The sequence below is a fragment of the Lonchura striata genome, chromosome 3 (assembly GCF_046129695.1).
Source record: "Lonchura striata isolate bLonStr1 chromosome 3, bLonStr1.mat, whole genome shotgun sequence".
In the NCBI taxonomy this organism is placed as follows: Eukaryota; Metazoa; Chordata; class Aves; order Passeriformes; family Estrildidae; genus Lonchura; species Lonchura striata.
Genome location: NC_134605.1, coordinates 67,741,846 through 67,756,009, shown reverse-complemented (window position 1 = coordinate 67,756,009; position 14,164 = coordinate 67,741,846).

Here is a 14,164-nt window from a genome sequence, read left to right as displayed (position 1 = left end):
GAAAAGAGAATCAAGGTTTTAATTTAAGATAATACTGCTTTCAACAAAAATCATGGATGGGAGTAGAAGTCTGTAAATAAGTGCTGATGGTTTTGGTCCCAATGACTTTGAGCAGTAATATCATAATACAACATTGCTTTCACACTCTAAAAGAAAAGGCTTAATTTCTTTTTTTTCTGTTGATGATGAAATTATAAGTTAAAACATTTTTGAATGGTTTTTAATAATGCTGACATCCAGAGTACTGTATACAGAGGTGAGTGTATTAGAATGGGTGATCTTTGAAAAGACAGATTCTTTTAGATGTGCTTCTTTTTACTACTTTTATAGTTTTTCTTTTACATCACATTCACTTGCATTTAGGAAGTGCAGTGAAAAAGTGAGTCACCTGTATTTACAACAAGACACTGGAAAATACAGTGACAACAGTAGTTGTGGGTTTTGGGACAAACTATGATTAGACAGTTTAAAAATATTTATTTTCATTCAGTCCCTCTGGAGAAAGTTATTTTCAAGAGATGTGCTGAAGGTAAAAGACTGATGTTGTCAACATGTCCATCTCTTTTGAGGAAATTATTCTTGACCCTCTAATGCCACCACTGACTTTTGCTTCCAAAGGCTGGTCCCTTACAAATTACCATATTCCTCAAAAGTTTAACATTCCCCTTGTTTCCTCTATTTGTGCTCATGCATAGCAGAGGACTCTGAGTGCTTGCAAAGGATGACGCGAATCCTTTTCAATACAGAAATGTTCCCAAGGAAATGGATGGCTCCTGGACTCGAGGAAGACAAGGAGCAGAGCAGGATGTGCTGCAATACACAAAGCAAGGTCTCTCTAGTAAAGGTTATGCCACCTGCAAGGGAGAGATGGACAGGATGTGACTGATGCACAGGAAGTGATGCAGGCAGGAAACATGAAAGCCAAGTAAAGAGATTTCCAAAGTAAAACAGGAAAATGGTTGAAAGGAATGAAAAGTAAATGACGTGGAAAAAGATGTCGGGGTTTTGTTGTGTTTTGTTTTCATTCAGACGAATAGTAAACCTTTGGCAAAACAACTAAGGTGTGCTTCCTAAACTGATATAGCATAGATAATTTTGCAGCTAAGATGTCAGGTCATGAAGTGGCCTTCAGAAAGTTTTGTAAGTCTTGTGTGCTTTTGTATGCAATGTGAATGACAGCTGTATGTGTACAAAGCATAATAAAATTTATATATGCTCCTAAAGGATCAAAATCTGCATCCAAATTGCACCAATGTCCCTGAGACTGAAATTGGGCTCACTCTGTTTTCCTGGGACAGCTTTGATGGAATGTAGACTGGATTTTGACATATATTATGTTGTATCCCTGGATTTTAAAGCAGCTCAGGAGACTATTTACTTCTTTCAGTTTATTTCTGGTGTCACTAGTATATAACTTTAATTATGCAGTTATTCTATCTTCATAAGGGAGACAAATAAAAGCAAACCATTTTAAGAATTATATAACACTGTAGTTTTCAGGACCTTTTTAACTGCAGAAATATGATGTCATTGTTTGCCTCAGTTCCTTCACACAGTTTGTAAAAACGTGTTATATCAATAATATGACATTATTAATGTATCAAAAGTATTATTTACACAATTTTAGTCAGTTATATTAAGCTACTCTGAAGCTTCATGTAAGACCACTATAAAGAGCAGACATTTTTATTGCCATTGTAATTATTATTAAAAATATCCACTGATATTAAAAATTGTGCTATTAGCATTCATAAAGGTCCAGGTTTATTTCTTACAATGAAATAAATCCAAGGGACTACCCTGCTAGACCTTTGTCTGCCCCAACTGTTTTTCATGGCTCTGTGCTGCTTCAAATGGAATTTTCTGATTATTAAAAAACCAGCAACAGTGCTGAGACAGCAAAAAGGAGGTGGCAATTACAACGTATAGACTCTAATACGAGCATATCACAAGATGGAGCCAAAGAGACTCGATAGAAGAACTGGAATGAAAAGTGTAAGTCTCCAAAGAGCTATTTTCCAGGAGTGCAATAATTCATCTGTCCTTTTGACAAAGCAGTTACTTTCAAGTAAATAAAATAGTGCTGAAAAACAGTGTGGGTTTTAGCATTTTCAAGAAAGAGTATTGCATTTTGGAGTCCATCTTGGAAATAAAACAAAATACAACTGAATCTTATTAAATAAACTGCTGAGAAAAAGTGTTTACTCAGAAGCAACAGGCTGGAACCCAGAAAAATGAGGGAAAGAGGTTTTAACCTAAAATACCTTGGGGCCTCTTCATGTACTTGCTGAGTTCATTTGTGACTTCAACAAGGTATGGGGTAGTATAAACTGCCATTCTCCAGTTGTGATTAATTGATGGTCCAGCTTTGTGAGCTCAACCCCTAGCGCACTTCCACAATGAAACATGAAGTTGCCTCCAGTGTTTACATAGCCTATTTCTGAAGTCACTCTCTTTCACTAACATAACAATTGCATTTGACCTCATTTCTGGACTGGACCCCATTCTGACTTAAAACAACTCTTCCTGGAGTTCACATGACCTGCATCTTTTGAACGGGACAAGGAGATTTCCAGAAGAAGGGAAATGAGAAGTAAGCATGGCATTTCCAGTGGAAGAGGTCCTATTTGAAAAGCCCACATTTTAGGTGTTTGTTTGCTTTGGCTTTGTTAGTTAGATGATAAGCTTAAAGTGAAGACAAACTTTACATATTATTATCTGATAACACTACTAGGGATAAAGGAAAAAAGCAATGTGTGTTCCAGAGGAAAGGGATATTTTTACAATTCATGAATGATGGCTCTCAGCCTCAGCACTGGCAGAGAACACTTGGAGAAGGCAATGTTAATCCAGAGCCTTTATGGCAAAGCTTTAAATTTCCTGAAATTTGGATATTTTACTTCATGTGTTCAGATTCACAAAGATGAAAAGTAATCTCTATTTCATGACTTATCAGGTTATACAAAATGGATTTGATACATTTAGTTTCATTTCCAGGAGAGAGAAAAAATAAAGACCACTCACATGGTTTTTGCTTTGGAAAGATCTACAGTGCTGAGGCTGCTTTTTCATGAACTGAGCAGACCATGCCCCTAGCCTGGGAGGGAGCCCTGGCTGCTCTGACCACACAACCTCTGAATAAATATGAGCTCTTCTTACCAGAAATGTGGATTCAGATTCTGGAACAATTCCTAATTCTCCCACATGTTTCTCACCCTCATTCCCTGCAGTGATGGATACCTGCATGTTCCAGAGCTGTTGGACAAGACCCAAATATAAAGCAAGACTTAGCTCATTTAAGTGAAAGGTTATTAAAACCAGAGCAGTAGGCTGTAATCTAGTGGTCACAGACTGAGGTTCTAATTTTCTCTGACACTAACTGGTTTCCAGTACATTCAGTGATGGCTCATACTGAGCTGAGTGTAGATTTTCTTTTCTGAAAGAAAAACAACTGGTGAAGCTACTACGGATCCATGGAGGAGTATTGAAGGGGCTTGGGGGTGGCTACTTTGGTCTCATACATCCCTGGCTCTGTTTTCACCTCTGCCACAGTTCCCTCATGATTCTTGCTTACAGAAAGCCAATCTGTGTCTCTAGCCTATGCCATGAAGCAGGTGCTCTAACTGTGAAATTGGGTCAAAGCCGAAAACTAGTCCATTTCCTGGCACAAGAGACTCACAGCTCATCTTCTGTGGAGCTCAGGATTAGATTTACTTCTCAGAGATTCTAGGGAGCATTTGCTTCCTAGATTTAGTTATTACACAATTTCTGCTGAACCCATTCTTAACTCTGTTTAAATGCATGGAAAAAATGCTACCTCTATCTTGCTCTCATAACAAAATGACTCCTGATAGGGTTATATAACTCACACTATTTCAGGGGTGTCCCATGTGGGCAATAGATTGGATGCAAAGCTATTTTTATTTTCACATATCCATCTGCCACAATTCATGTTTTATCAAAGCAGTTTACATGATTTCAGGCAAGGCTGTTAAAGAGCATTGGTTTCTGCAGTTTCCATGGATACCAAGGAACACATTTTCATTCCATGACGTGATAATTTTTTACAATTCTGTCTTAATTTATTTTTTCATTACAGTAGCATCTTCCTCCAGTTCTCAAACACAGCTTGTGACAAAACCTTGACAGAAGGGACTTCATGGCCCAAACATGAAGATTGCACTGTTTGTAAGCACAAGAAGGAGCCAGGCAAAACTAGACCATTGGCATATCCTTTTAGTAAGCTGAAATCAGGAACACCAGGAGATTATGTTTCCATGAGCCATTAAAGAAGAAGCTATCTTCCTCTTGAACAATTTTTTCCTTTATGTTCATATCAGGAAATGTCTCATCCTTTCAAATTCAATGTGGTGCAGGACAATTGTTTGTAAAGATGCCTCTTTCCCTTGCAAACCCAAGCAAGATCTTTGTTGTTGTCAAGTAGTACCTCACTTTAGAAGAACTGAACTTTCATATATGTCTCGTATCACAGAGCCCTTTGCTCCACAATACCAGCTTCCCTTTTCCCTCAGAGGATAGCTTAGTGCATTTCAGTGATATTGTGCATATAGTAGTTGAATGCTCCAAAATGTTTTGGGGTATATCCTGACAAACACTGCTCTGTAATTGAGGGTTCTTATTAACTGTTAGAAGTATGAGCCTTCAAAAATTCTGTATGCTTTTCCCTTAGCCAGCCGTAAAATTTCTAGAGACCTTTTTTCTTCCTCTTTTTTCTGCCTTTTCAGACCATATATGTGATTTATCAGCTCTGAGATTTAGTTGTTATACAGCAATATGTCTTAAAATATGTTCTTCCAAAATGTGCTGCAAGTACAGTTGTGACAAATTCACAAAGGCAAGCAGGTTCCTTCTGCAGAACCTGACTTTAGTATTTGATTAAGCCCTTCTGTTCAGGGAAATGAATTCTGGACAGGTAAAAGAACTGAAAGTAGGTATCTGCTGAAGCTCAACCACTTTACTAGTCGATATAATTTGGTGTGTGGATTTAATGAAAATCAAGTGAGGATTAGTCACAGAGTCTTTACTGCTGTCGTAAGAAGATGTGGCCATGAACATCAGATTAAAGCTATCGAGTTCAGGAATTCAAAACTATAGCTATATGTTCAGAAATAATTACATATAGGCAGAAATACATTTGTCTATACTGGGTGGGACTGTAACAGAACAAGGACAGGGATAGAGCAAACAGTCAGGCTCCTTTTGTTGGTACCAAGCAATAGAACAAGAGGCAATGGGTAGAAACCAACATACAGGAAGTTCCACCTGAACATGAGGAAGAACTTCTTCACTGTGCAGATGACTGTGCACAGGGACAGGTTGCCCAGAGAAATTGTGGAGTCTCCCTCAGTAGAGAGATTCAAGAGCCACCTGGATGCAATTCTGAGCAACGGGCTCTGGGATGTCCCCGCTTCAGCAGGGAGGTTGGACCAGATGACTCACTGTGGTCTCCCAACCTGACCTATCCTGGGAACAGGAATGTAAGGAAACCTTTGATATTCAATCCACTTTGTGGATTGTATGGATGGCTCATATCCATCTGCACTCCCTAGCTCTGTATCTAAACTGGTGTTATATTAGTCTTGATAACACTGGGCCTGGGATCACTAATTAACTCATAAAAACTGTGACAGGTAGCATGCATCAAGCAATTTCTTCATTAACATTATCCCAGGTAGCTACACACATGGAAATCCAAATCAGTATGTCCAAAATAACCTGTATGGTGTGCTCCAAAGCCTGAAATTTCTTGGACTGCCTTTCCCAAAGATGAAGAAAAAAATCCCTTTGTTTCCAAGAGAGTGGCAATATTCTATGATTAGTTGCTGCTACTTTAGGCAAAAACAGTTGGAAGGATGGTTGGAGTTCGTGTTTCTTGTGTCCCACTTGGCCTGGCTCACCTGAGATGCTCTGCCTTCTGTTTCTGTGGTTCACCTATGCAGGTTCACCTGCTACCTGCCTCAGGGATGGATATTCTCCACAGTCATACATGAGATACCACAGCTCTCTTTTAAATTGAAGAGGGCAGCTGGGATTCACAGTGCCTGCATCACTGGATAAAAACAGCACCTGTGTCCATGGCTGGACTTTAGAGGCATTGAGGAGGATAGATTTGAGGAAGAATTAGAAATGGCATAAAAAATAGAAATAATGGAATAATAGCACACACTTTGTAAGGAAAATGTGTGAGAGTAGTCGAGAGAAAACTGGGGGAGCTAGGATGGGAAGAGTGTTAAAAAATTCTCCATATTTGGTAGCATATGGGGTTCAGTTCCTGGCTGAAGAAGGTGTGATATAAGGATGAGTGAGGGGACACTGACAGAGATTCAAGAATGGAGTTGAACTATTTCCCTTGTGAAGCATTTTTCTTTTACACTCAATTTGTTAAATTGATTGGAATACAATTACCAATCCACGAAATAGCAGGATGTTTCTTATGCTTGTCTCTCTCTGCTAGCTCCCAAATGAAGTATGGGCTCGCTGTTTGACAACATAAAATTAACAATAATTTTCTGCCTTTTAAAATAAATATTTGAAGCTGTTAACTGTGGCAGAACATGTTAAAAGCAGCTCAAAACAATCTCAGTTCAACATGAAAGCCTGTCTAAATGAGAGAAACAATCCATCCATGCAGTTCCTCCTTTATGTGACTGAATTCTTGTTTTGTTTTAAGAATACATAGTGTAAATCAGTGAAAAATTGCTGTTTAAAGACCTTTAGTTCAGCTGAAAATATTTTTTTCCTTAGAGAAAGATAATGTTTTAACAAAGTTATTTATATGCTTCAGTGGGAGATACTTTCATACCCTGTCTCTATTTACAGTCTTGACTAGTACAACACACATGTTTAGAACATGCCTTTACCTTACCTCTTCTACTCTGAGACAAACAAACCAGAGCAATGAATGACAGGCAACAACAACGAGGCAGCCTTGTGTTTGCTGCAGGCTGCTTCTGAAAAGGCCAAAGCAAAACAGTCTGGAACAACAAATTGCCAGTATTTTTACAGTTCCTTTAAACCACAAGTTGATTCTTTCTACTCAGTAAAATTAGCTCCAGAAGAACTACCAGGAACCAGTAAATAATTGGCTGTAGACATAAGTGTCAATTACTGATTCAAAGAGGTGCTGGTGCCATTAATACTTCCTCGTGACAATGACTGTTTGGGGCATTTTCCAAGTTGCTTTTCTAGAGTGATTAATGCCACTGATTTTTCAGTGCCACTGAAGCTCTTTTGTTCTTGCTTTCCTTTTATAACCTGTCTTTTTCTTTGACTGAAATTTTAGCTACACTCTATAACTTTAATTTGATACCCATCAGCTATTCCAGTAGCCCAGGAAAGATAGACATACACAGTAATCTGTATATTAAGTAGCAGAATAAATAATTTTCTTGACATTTTCTTGAGAAGATTTAATTAATTGCTTTCTTTTTATAAAGGTGTCTGTTCTGGCAGCTAGAAGCCACTGAAGTGCCAGCATTTTCACACTTTGCTGCTAGTGCACTTCAAGCCTGACCTGCAGAGATAATTTATGATGAGCTCTCAAAGGCCCTGAGGCATTAAAGCATTTTGTTTTATTAGGGCCTGAGTTTCTCTGAATCCCTTTGGATGACAAATATATTTATACATTTATACATAATTAGATATGATACATATATATTTTTAAAATTATTGATGATGATTAAAAAAAATATTCTTCTCCCAGATTCTTGGCCAAGAGAGGGTTGTGCCAAATATGAGGGTTTCATAATACATGTCTGAGAATGTCTTCCTTATTTGTTTTCCAAATTAGCACTATTCTGAAACATCAGCTGCATTCCTGATTATGATACAGTTTTTGCATTTTATCTGGGGAAAATGTATCACCTGCTCCAGTTGAGGGTGCTTCTATTAGCATTCTGTATACTATTGTGAAATTGATATGACAATGATCAACCTTGTGAATACAATAGCAAACTCATTTGTACCTTCCAGTACCAGAAGTATTCCTTCAAGATTAATTGTGTGTTTCCTACAACTGGCTATACATCAGCAGTATACAGACCACTCCTCAAACCTGAAAATATTTTTCTTGCCTTCCTGTAACTTGGTGATATAATGTGACATTTCTAATACTGCATTATAGAATCATAGAATCATAGAGTATCCTGAGTTGGAAGAGCTCTACAAAGAACATCCATATCCAGCTTCTGGCCCTGCACAGCATACCCCAAGAACCACACCATGTGCCTGAGAGTATTGTTCAAATGCTTGAACTCTGGTAGGTTTGGAGGTGTGACCACTTCCCTGGGGAGCCTGTGACAAAGTTTTATGCTGCAGCTGCCTTTTTCTGAACAAAACCTTTCCCTGGTTTACTCAGAGTTCATGTCCACTCTGCAGTTCTATTTATATGACCATCTTCTGCTGATGTGTAAACTGGTTCTCACTGACTTTCTTATCATATGCCTACCTGCTCAGCATGCTTAACGGATGGCTCAGTTTTGCTGGCCATGCTGATACTTATTCTAAACCAAATTACAATCTGTCTGCATGTCAGAGTGTCTTACTTTTGTTCCATATAAACTAGCAGTTGGGAAAATATTCCAGCAAAACATCAGCAGTTGTGATTAACCATTACTAAGAAAGAAAATTCTGGTCGGTCCATCTGGATATGTATCTGTATGCATTTACAGTCCAATAAGGAATTCTTACTTTTTTTGAGTGTGGTTTTTCACGTTCTAGGTCTGTTCTAGGTCTGCTTTGTATGATGATGTGCTATGAACTATGTTAGCAGAACTAAGTTTTATGCTGTCTTTATATTTCCAAACTCTGCTCACAAATTCAGTGCCTTGAAATAATAGATTTTAAATTACATATCAGTAAATCACTTAATGGTTTTAGAAAACTGCATTCACTGTGTTCCAAATGCCATATGGATTTAATATAGATTGAAGATATTTTTTTTTTCTAACTAAAACTGAAAAATAGTAAACCCCTATGGTTGATACATTGGGAATATTGGCTGTTGCAGCAATAGCTAGACAGCCTTATTCAGAGGAATGTCAACTTTGTAACAGATTCTTCTGGTTCTCCTTTTACAAGAATCACACCCACATTCCTCATGAATGCATTATTTATGATCTCACACTGTCTAATACATTTTCCCCAATAATTATGCAATCTGCAAACACTCATACCATGAACAAATCTTCACTAATACTTTTAAGTATTCAAGTATCTACCTCCTTACAAGAAAAAATTATTTGTGTCACCAGGAGCTATTCAGAATTTTATCAAGATATATGACATGCAGGTTTCAATCATCTCACGGACACGGTGTTTTCATTGTGTTCCACTGTATCATTGGCAACTGGTTAATATATCCTATTTACCTCCTATTACAAGATCATGTCTTGATGAAAATATGGTCCAAAGTATGATTATTTAAAGATATTTTTATATACTATACATCTATATAGTTGACAACACTATTTTAATAGTTTTGTTCCTTCCTCCTACTCAAGGAAGTGAATTGCATTCTCAAACCTTTTTTTTTCCCTGAAAACTTCTATCTAGCCTATACTGAGCATGTTTCCAAATATTTCAGGTATTGCATTACCTCTCAGCTTCCAAGCAAAGAGCTGGCCTAGCTACCTGGGTAAAATATACCCAAAGATTGTATGCCAGTTACTATTTTTAATGAAAAATTGTGTCACCAAATAGAGGGTGGACTTTGGCAATCAATCAAGGCTTTAGGATAGTTGTCCTTCCTTTTGCAGTAGTCATTTGAAAGGAAGCCTTGTATGTCCATAGGGTGGAGCAGCCAAATTTTCCAAACTGTTTTGAGAACCTCTCTTTTTAAATTTATGTCATAGGTTTAGCTTTTTTTTTACCTTTTCCCTCTATGACACCAGATAAAGGATTCCAGCCTTGCCATTTCCAGGTTTCCAGACTCACTTACACTCACTTACATGCTGATTGCTTTTTATTGTAACATCTATTTTCCACAGGGATCTCACATTTTTCTCTGCTATCATCCCTTTCTCATATTTTAGATCAGGATGTCAGGGTTGAAACCAGAAACAACTCTGTTTTGTGTTGTCCAAGTTGCATGTCTTCCCTAAGGAATCTGAACAGAGCTACCTGAGTTTGTTAATTTAAGGAATAAACCCCCACATTTTTCTATTCTGAAATGAAAGATAGATTATTAAAGTTGTACGGAGATAACAAAAAGTAAACTTAATTGGATTTAGATATGGGTGAGAATCAACTTTCTTCTTATGATTCACAGGTTATATTATGAATGAATGAATGAATGAATGAGTGAATGAATGAATGAATGAATGCCAAAATCTCATAACTGAGGGTCTACCACTTTTTGTCCATTGAAAATACCCAAGGAAGATATTTTCAGAGTGTTTTCTTAGTTTAGGGATATGCGTTATGACATGAGCTTCAATGAATGCTTTGATCTGTTCCTTTTGCATTTAAAAGTATAAACACAAAGTTTTGCATCTACGAAACTTCTTTTTTTTTCCTCCAACTCTATCTGTTTTTCACAGTAAAGTCAAATATATAGGTACAGATTAAATACATTCTTTATCTAGACCACTGACAGCACAGAATGAGAAGGGGAGGACAGTAATCAGACTCCAAATAACAAGCTGTCCCTCAAATAGTAGATCTGCCTCTCAATGTAACATCTCCAGGCAAGTGAATGCTGTCACTGAGGCCCATGTACACTGCTTGCAGCCTATGAAAAGTTGTGAAGCATTTTGCATGAAACTAGTGCTGCAAACACTTGTATATTCATTACAAAACCACCTTCCTGTATTTAGTCATATTTACACAAATATATTTACACAAATATTTTGCTTTTATTTTTTTTGTTTGTTTGTTTATTTGGGATTTTGTTTTTTTGCTTTTGAAAGCTTTATAACAACTCTTGAAGATAATTCTTTAGCTGGTGTAAATCAATAAAGATAAGACTATTTGTGTCACCTGAGGAAACCCTGATTCCCTCTATTTTTGCTGAATGAGGGAGATTAGGAGAAGAAAAAGGGAACAGAAACCTGGAACCTAAAAAAGCTTCCCCATCTGCCTCCTGATTTGTAGGAGTCTCTGGAGGGAATCCATGCTACCCCAGGACTCTACAACATGAGCTTTTAGTGGTGTTTTAGAGTAAAGGAGACACTGACCTCTGAAGTACAGCTGTGTAGCTAACCTGAAGTCATCTGATGATGGTATAAGTATCATTTAGACACATACCGAACATTCGGATGCTCCTTGTAAGCTACTAAAGGTATGTAGGTACAATGAACAGCAGCCACTTTATGCAACACATTGTGCTTATTGAATATAATTTAAATACAGATTTAATTTCATGCACTTATATATATTTTTTTAAATACATTTCTCCATCCATCCCTTTGAGTTAGTAAATGTTCCTGAAGATGTGACATGTGTGACTTGTGCTTTTCCATTGTTCATGGGATAGGGCAGGAGGAAGTCCTGACCTTGTTGAAGTCGGTGATAAAGGCTGTTCTCTCCACTGGGGTCAGAATTTCACCTGGGTGTTTATTTTGATTTCTAAAGGTCATCTTTGACAACAGTGAATTGACGCAGTATGTTTTGAGGCTATCAAAACAGCGACTTGGAGAAAGAGCTACTTAACACTTAACTTCTAGATAATAACTTTCCCAACTAAAGCCCTAAGTGTAACAGTTTTGGGGTTTTTGTTTGTTTGTTTGTTTGTTTTTTGGCAGAAGATTTAGCTGTAGATATTCTCTGTCAAGCAGTGTTCTTAATATGAAAATTAGAAAAAAAAGAAAACAAAAAAAATTACGAAAGAACTGAAGCCTGCAGCTTTAGAAAAGTGCATTCTCTGATTTTTAAATAATTTTCATTTTCACAGGCCAGTAAATGATTTTCTCTTTTTCCCTTAGAAAATAAAAAATAAAAGACTGTTTTAAGACTAAGGGTAATCCCCAGTGGGCTTGACATTTTTCCAGAAGAAATTAAGAGCAGAATTCATCAAACATTAATGTTAAGAAGTCAGAAATTCTGGAATGTTTGTCCAAAGTCCCAAGACCCTGAGCAAACACTGTCATCCTGCTGGGCTCCAGCCGAAAATCAGAGCCAAAATAAACAGAGGCAGAAACTCCATCTGACTGATCCTGTGGAAACAGCTGTAACCACTTAGGTGGAAAACCACCTCAAATTCTTCTCCCAGAAAACACTGATGACATGGGAGATGGCAAGCAGGAAAGCCCTGTCAGGGTCTCTCTTCAACTGTGGTCAGGAAAATATTTTCTTTCTTCACAACTGTAAATAGAAGAGTTCAACCCTGGTCAGTATAAAATGCAACCACAAAAAAGTAAAATGCTTTCTTTTTTTTTTTTTTTTTGTCCTTTTCTCTTGTGTATTTTTTAGTGTTTTATCTTAAGATACCTTCTGCAAATGTCCTATCTGTGAAAAAAACCCAAGAAACTTCTTCTTCCATGTTGAACCTCATGCTTCTATCCAAAAGTGAAATGTGATGTCTCTAGCAGTTGTGTTAAGATTGTGATTTACAAAGCTGTCTGAATATACTCACTTGATTTGTTGAAATGAAGCCAGCATTCAGACTAAACACCTTCTGTTCAGCCTTTTTCTTATTATTCTTTTTAGAGGGCTTTTGTGAGTGCTATTTGGCAGAAAAAAATAGGAAACCTGTTGTAAGAAATAGCAAACATAAACAAATTTTAAGGAGAAAGAACTCTGATTTGTGTTGTCCAAGTTGCACATGTCTTCCCTAAGGAATTTGACAGGAGAGGAAACACAAAGAGAGGATAAATTGAGGAGGGGCTAACAGGAAAAGAAAACTGGATACATGCCTCCATGCTTTATGTGAAATAATATTTAAACGTACTGGATCTTTAAGATGGAATAGAGAGCATTGCAGGAACACGGTCTGCTTTCAAATTTTCTTCACGACCAAAGGCAATAATTCTGGATTCCCTATGCTTATAGGAAGGCAGTGCTCATTTTCCTGAAATTTTCACTCTGGTCCAGGAATTCTGTTTGGTTTTTGCCCATCAGCAGGCTTAGCACAAACACATAGATGGTAATACGCTTAGATGTTGCTAACATGGAAAAATCATTACCATTTCTTGTCCTCTGTGTCTTCTCTCATTTGTCAAGACTGTGCCTTACCTGCTTAACTGCAATTCATTTCAGCTGTTTTTCCTGGATGTCAGTTAAGCGCATTTTATTTTCATTCTTTATGATTAAGTCAGTGTACAACAGTGGCACTGGTTTTCCTGGCAAGCCATAGTTTCAGGGAAGAGTTTTGTGTTAAAAATAAATGGCCTCTTACGAGCTTCTGCAAAATTAAATAAGAGCTATAACAGGCCTAAAAATTGTAACATTTCCTTATTTTTGACAAATTTGACTACACAGCTTTTCCCATCATTATGGCATAGCAGACTGTGAACTAGTTTCCTCTCCCCCAAGTGTTCCCCTTGCCTCTTCATCATTCTTTATGTGCACAGATTCTGCTCCTTCTTGCAGTGAATCCCTATGCAAAATAGCTAGGGATTGTTTGCATAACAACTTGAAGTAGTTTTGCAAATATCTTTCAAAAAAGGTGCAATTATATGCAATACAGATACCCTTCAGGGTATGGCCCAAGCAGTAGATATCCTTCAGGGATGTAGGTGGAATGGAATATATTGCTCAAAATCCTCTTTAAGTCTGTGGTAGGAACAACTTATATTTTACTCCTTATAGAAGGCATAAACCAGAGAAGCAGTTCATAGAGAAAAGACCGACACAGGCACTCGTGACTTTACAAGTAACACACTGCAAGACATTTACATGGGTACACCATTACTGAGTGGGTTGAGCTTTCTGTGTTTCCAAATGTCACAGTTAGCACATGTAGTAGGTATGAGCTGAGGAAATGCTCAGTGGTCAGCAGAAAAGCAACTCTTTATTTCCTAGGTCTGAAATCACTCCAGTAGGGAAGGAGTGGGAATAAGAGCAAAGGCAGTGTGCAGTGGAGACAGAAGGGTGGTGGTTTGGAAGAGTAGACCACAGAAACTCTATGACTGACTGACTAATGCTACCTTGACTGCTGGTGCCAAGATGATGTAAGCTGAAACGACAGAATGAAGATTCCATTATT